Source organism: Anarhichas minor, unplaced genomic scaffold (assembly GCF_050575085.1).
Source record: "Anarhichas minor isolate MPS153535 unplaced genomic scaffold, ASM5057508v1 ptg000040l, whole genome shotgun sequence".
Classification (NCBI taxonomy): Eukaryota; Metazoa; Chordata; class Actinopteri; order Perciformes; family Anarhichadidae; genus Anarhichas; species Anarhichas minor.
The window spans coordinates 4476349-4482358 of NW_027466486.1; the positions used below are offsets into that span (position 1 = coordinate 4476349).

General features: G+C 41.4%; 1 long non-coding RNA gene across 1 annotated transcript; it reads right to left on the minus strand.

Moving 5' to 3' along the window:
• Positions 1-2212: 2212 nt before the first annotated feature.
• Positions 2213-3483, minus strand: LOC142968735 (uncharacterized). The gene is made up of 3 exons (XR_012959068.1): positions 3376-3483; positions 2513-2564; positions 2213-2349 (listed from the first exon to the last, which is right to left on the minus strand). It is a non-coding gene; the product is annotated as an uncharacterized LOC142968735 (long non-coding RNA).
• Between the last annotated feature and the right edge of the window lie 2527 nt (positions 3484-6010).

The following is a 6010-nucleotide window of genomic DNA, read 5'->3' on the forward strand; positions in this document are numbered from 1 at the left end:
AGGACCTTGAGGCAGAAACAGAAGCATTTGAAGTCAATAAGAGTTTTTCTTTTCCCTGACTTGGTGTTTCCATGCTCGCTGATTCTCCCTCAGAGTAGAGTAAGTGCACAGGTAAGCTTCCAGTTTATTGGTCCAGACTGAGATGGAAGAAATTCTTGATCGGCTCTGACGTGCAGCCCAACGATTTCTTCTTTTGTTTTTTTTGTGACTTTTCAAACAGAGAAGCAAACCTTGTTGTTTTCAGACACACACGCAGGTGTTTGTCGCCTCTTACTGAGATCAAAATGTAAATTCCATCCTTGGGGTGCAAAAGTTCTCCTTTTATCCCGTTATTCTGAACCACCTGCCTGCAAAGTTTTCTCTGAATATTAAATTGCCAAGGAGCTTATCAGACATTAACGACAACAAAGTCACAACACCTACATCACCTCTAAAACATCACGTCGTTTAATACAGTGAAACGTAAAAGCACTGGAGCACTCTTGACCCCCAAGGGGATTTTGGGGATTAAACGTAATCTCTTTTATTTCCAACACCTTCCCGACTCTTTCTTATATTTCCTGTCATTTCCTTCCTCCACTCATCACTTTCTACTCTCCGATCTGTGTGAGTGAATTCATGCACATACAAAATGTGTGCAAAGATTTCCAATGTGCGCAGACTGCAAAGTCCCTTTACCTTTCTGTCGTCACAACTGCGTGTGTCTGTGTGTGTGCATGTGTGAGAGAGAATGTGTGTCCTCACTGGTTGGCATGTAATGCAGTAGAGTTTAGGCAGAGTGAATGATCACTCTGTTTATAGGGATTTGATTGCAACCCAGAAACCAGCCCACATTCTCCGTCTGTCAGCTGCCAGCGAGCAGCCTGGCGTCAACATTTTACTCCCTGAAACTCTGCCTTCCTTTCCCCACTGCCTCTCCCTCCTCTCTCCTAATTATTTTTCCCACTCCCCTCCCTTTCTCAACTAATTTATTTATTTGTACCCCCCACCCTTCCTCTTTCTCTTTCTGTATGTGCTCTGATTTCCCTGGGAACTCAGCAGCAGCAGCCGACATATGCCTTCTGTTCTCAAAAACATGCTCACTCACTTGAGCACACATGACGATGTATACTGTATATATGCACACGCAGGCATACCCACATGGTTATTCCATGTGGATTACCTGCACTGAAAAAAAAAATAAGTGACATTTACTTGAAAAAAGCTAGGTAACAATTTGCACTCAGAAATTCCGAGTAATTTTCACTCAGGAATTCTCAAGTTAAATTTACTTAGTAGTAAGAATTGTTTTTTATCCAGAATTTGCAAGTAACTTTTACTTGCAAATGTCTCCCTTAGACATAAAATGTACTTAGCCTTTTATAGTAATCTTTACTCAGGCTACCTTTGCATCTAATTACAAAACCCCAGTAAAACTCAATTAGGTGTTTCATGTATATTTAACTAGCTTTTCTTTACTTTTTTAATTGAGAAATATTAAGTAATATTTACACAATATATCTTTTATCTACTACTACTCTACACAACTATTCAAATATGAATGTTGCATTTTTTAAACTGGGCTAGTTATTTAATAAAATTGTCTTAACATAAGGCTTCTACAAAACATGAAACATCTTATTTTAAACTACAGCAGCTTTACTTGTTAACTGGTGAAAGAGGTCACTGCTGACAGACACACAAATACCAACATATATAATCTGGTTGGCATTGCAAGACAAAACATTTCTAAATCAGTGCTGCCAATAAGAAATTTAAGAACACAAACGTTTAGTCATTTAACAAACTTTTAATTTGAAACAATGGGTATTGCTGGACAACACTTGGATACACATAGATATAGCCCATGAGCAGAAGGCAGGCCTTTGCCACACTTTGACAGTCATCAAGAACCTCTTTTCCCTCGATGACGACGAACACGATTGTCAGGAGTGAAGCCTTTCTGTGTTGCATTTCCATGGATGACAAGGATCTTCATGACATGTTGAGCATAGTCCTCTTCAATGACATCTTTGAAATTTAAATTTACTAATGTTCATTTTTACGTCTTCGAGTCTGATGTGTTCTCAAAAAAGGACAATAGTGGGGGAAACTAACAAAAATATTGAAAGTGTTCAAATGCGTCATGTATCTATTCTCAGTGTATATGAGCCCAACATAATTTTATATAATATCAATATATGATATCCAAACTTTACCAGGCTGGGTGAATCCAGCATGGGTCTTGGTTCCTGCAACTCCGCCCTTTGTCCCAAGTATCTCCAGAAAGTTGGTAGTGCAATTCTCCAATTTCGACAAAAAGGTTCGCTCCAGATGAACTGTGGTTATTCTTCTGAACTCCTCATTGATCTGAAACAAAAGACAATAAAAAACAACATGATCAAGATGAGGTACCTAAAACAATTAATGCAGTAGTCCTCCCAGTATAATGTACTATTGAGCAGCAACAAACTACGACTTCAAATGTATATGTCAAGTTAATTAAACTATAACAGTACTAAGTTGATTTTACCTTGTGTCAACTGTTGATGTCAACTTGCTGAGAGTGAACGTCCTTTAATATTCTGTGAAATATATAAAGAAATTATGTTAAAACATGAACACACAACATTAAATCTGAATTTGGCTTAAATCTTCATATTGATAGCATGTTTTATCCCCACACAAAAAAACAGCACATAAAACAAGCCACCATAACGTTAATACTGAGATACACAGCAGGCCTGGTCATGTTGATATGCGACACTAACTCAACACAGTACTGGCACCTTGTTTCATGCCCAAAGCCTTCATCATCAAGGACACCACATTGGATAGAGACATAAGAGACCAGTTTAAAACTGATGACAGAAATATAAGTTACTGTAAAAATATGTCAGAATATGATAGTGACAAAATAATGTTAAGTGTATTAGACTCGCTCTAAAGTCACTAATTCCACCACATATGGGATATTTTTTAGCACATTTCCCTCATTCGACCTCGGCTGCACTTGAGGATGTCCGAGAGAAAGCGCGCTGTGTGCGTGACTCAGCACAGCAAAGCACCTGTGTGGCAGAAGTGGGCTTCACTTAACCGAAGTAATTCAGCCCCCCCACGTCGACGGAGCGCAGCCGGTCGAGCACCGTGTCCCCAGGCCAACAACTTTTCAAGGGAGAACCCTGTAAAGTCGCGACCAAAACCACCAAAAACAGCCACAAAATGTAGCGCCGTGAGCCATGTCTGTAATGCTGCCCCAAGTTAGCTAGCATGATAGCCTAACTAGCTAGCACGCTAAACTGACCAGTTCGCTACTCTTCAGTGTTCACAACTCAAACACAGACTTGACCGAAGGCTCAACAGCAACGTAGAGCATTAATTAAACATATAACCTACCCCAATGGCTCCCGTCCATGAAGTTCCTCTCCTCAGGTGAAACGCTGCCGTCCTTGTTCAGGTTCTGCTGTTCCGTCGTCTCGTTGACGAAAGGAGCGCGAAATCTCCTCTGACGTCACCCCGAGTACGCGCTATAGGTTGCCAGGTTTTACTCGTATTACCCAAGTACATTTTACTTTGTTGTGTCAGGTAGTGCATTCAATACAGTAGTTTAGTAGATATTACTTGGTGTGAATGATTACAATTTACTTATAAAAATGAGGATACATGATTACAAACAAATACCAAGTAACACATTAAGTAAAAGGTGATATTTTAAAGTAAATGCACTGAAATGATAATTTCTTGTAAAATTTACAAAAATAATCGAGGTAATAATTACAAGGCCAAAAACTCATTTTTTTCAGTGTGGGAATGAGGACGTCTGGGTGTACTAATTTTAATATTTGTTTACTCCAACCTCCAAGGCCCCCAGTATGTGGTAACAGAAGTTTATGAAACCAAATTAATTATCTGTGCCAGTTCCCCGAGGAAAAGCAAAACACAAGGCTCATCACAAATTTGTACAGAAGATTGAAATGTTAGTCCCTCCTACCTGAAGCAATGTTATGTGTGTGTGTGTGTCTGCATGTTTCAATTCTTTTTGACTTTCCTCACACACACACATTGGTGCTTTCCTTTTGAACAACCAACCATTGGCTCGACGTCCTCTCAGTACATCTGGTAATTGTGTGGAAATTGATCCAAAAATGAAAGTTGAACCGTTGCACTAGACATGATCTGATAGGCACTTAATCTCAATCTTAATCAGTTTACATTTGATGCGTTCGGCTCCAGCTTCCATTGAGGAGGTGCCGTTACTTTCCTCCTTTGCAATCCTCCTGTGGATCTCTGTCAATAAAACTGAGGATCTAATAATGCTACTGGTACAGTCTGCTTCAAACAAACCAGTTAATAAGTGCTTCTCAAACATATGAAGCCTAAAAGTCTAAAGACGTTGCGAAAAGTCTAAAGACGTTGCGAAAAGTCTGCGGTCACAGAGAGAGGTGAGACTTTGTTTGAAGCATACTAATGCCTTTCAATTACAAAAAATACCAGACAATGGAAGATCCCTGCCTATCTAATGTCTTGGGATTTCTAAATGCAATGTTGTTGCTAGATCGGCGGTGAGAACCAACTCTAGCAAACCTCTGCCCCTTACATGCCCTGGATTCGGACAGGCCAATCACAACCGTTTATCTACACGCGTGGGGGCGTACGGGGGTGTCATGAGGGGATAACACGCTGTTATTGGTCAACGTCGACTAAGACGTGTCTCCGGGAGGGAGAGAGACGTTGATTCTGGAAGAATTAAAATAAATTTAACTATCTTTTTCATTTTTAGCAGCAACAGTGAGTGAACCGTCTGTGTGTGTCTGTTAGCACATTAGCAGATCAGCTGTAGCAACAACAGTTCTGTGCACGGGTTTCTGCCACAACATTGATAACAAGCACACAAGTGCACAGCTCTTAGGATGTTCAAAGCATGAATGCAACTGCCAAGGTTTAAAAGCTAAGGCTAGGAAACAATGGGTAATTATGAATCCCACTGCTTTTCTTGGCAAGAACCGCCCTTCGCAGCTGGTTGAAGCCGAGACGGTTTGTTACGGTTAGGCATTGACCTCGAGTAGCTATAGGGTCAGTAGAGCCCATTGGACGGGTCACAGGACCTCACTGAATACTTTGAATTGGTTCTGCTGTGTTATGTTGTTTTTCTTTAGCAACGAAACCAGGGAATCAAATAACTAACCTCATAGTATAAATACAAATCACACTAACACACATGTGGCAGGAGACTAATAACGTTATTTAAACAAAATCATATTATCATCATGATTTGAACTGCCGTCTGTGCATTTGCATGTGTCTATACACGTGCTGCGATGTGACTTGGTGTCAGAAAGCTGAATATAAAGACAGCGCTTTCACAGTGCTCATGAAACATACACCTCCATCAAGTTCAGGAAGTCCTCTCTCACACACACACACACGCACAGAGAGAGACCATCATCCACTCCTACTGAGCCAGAAATAGGCACGTATCCGTTCTCCGCTGTCTCAACGCAACATTGATATACGAGTTAGCTGTGATGTGTGAGGTTAAGTACAAAGACAGTTGATGCTGACGGCGGCTCGTGGTGGGCGGGGGGAGGGAGGTTGCAGGTAGGTAGAGAGGGAGAGGTTAGGTGAGTGGGTGTCCTGAATGATTCATACAAGCTACTCCCAGAACCGCTGCTTCTGTAGCGTCTATTGATGTGAAGAGTTTCTTTCTGCTCCCATGTTGGGAAAGTTCAAAGTTATTGATTAGGCCAGGGAGCTCACTCAGAGTAGGTGTTCTAGATACCTGGCCCACCAGCTGATTTTATTTTTACGCAGCAAAGGAGCATCATCACTCCGCCCGCGTGGTGGGACATCGCAAAGAAACTCTTCTCCCTCGGATCTCCTGCTTCGTTTCTATTCATCTACGTTGTTTACCGCCTCTGCTGGCCTTTCTTGCTCTCCCTGCTCCCTCCCTTCCAAGGCCATGTATAGTAGGAGATAAAGAGTCAGGTACAGAGGGTAGGCTGGCAGGATCACTGTTTATGGACGTCTGAGC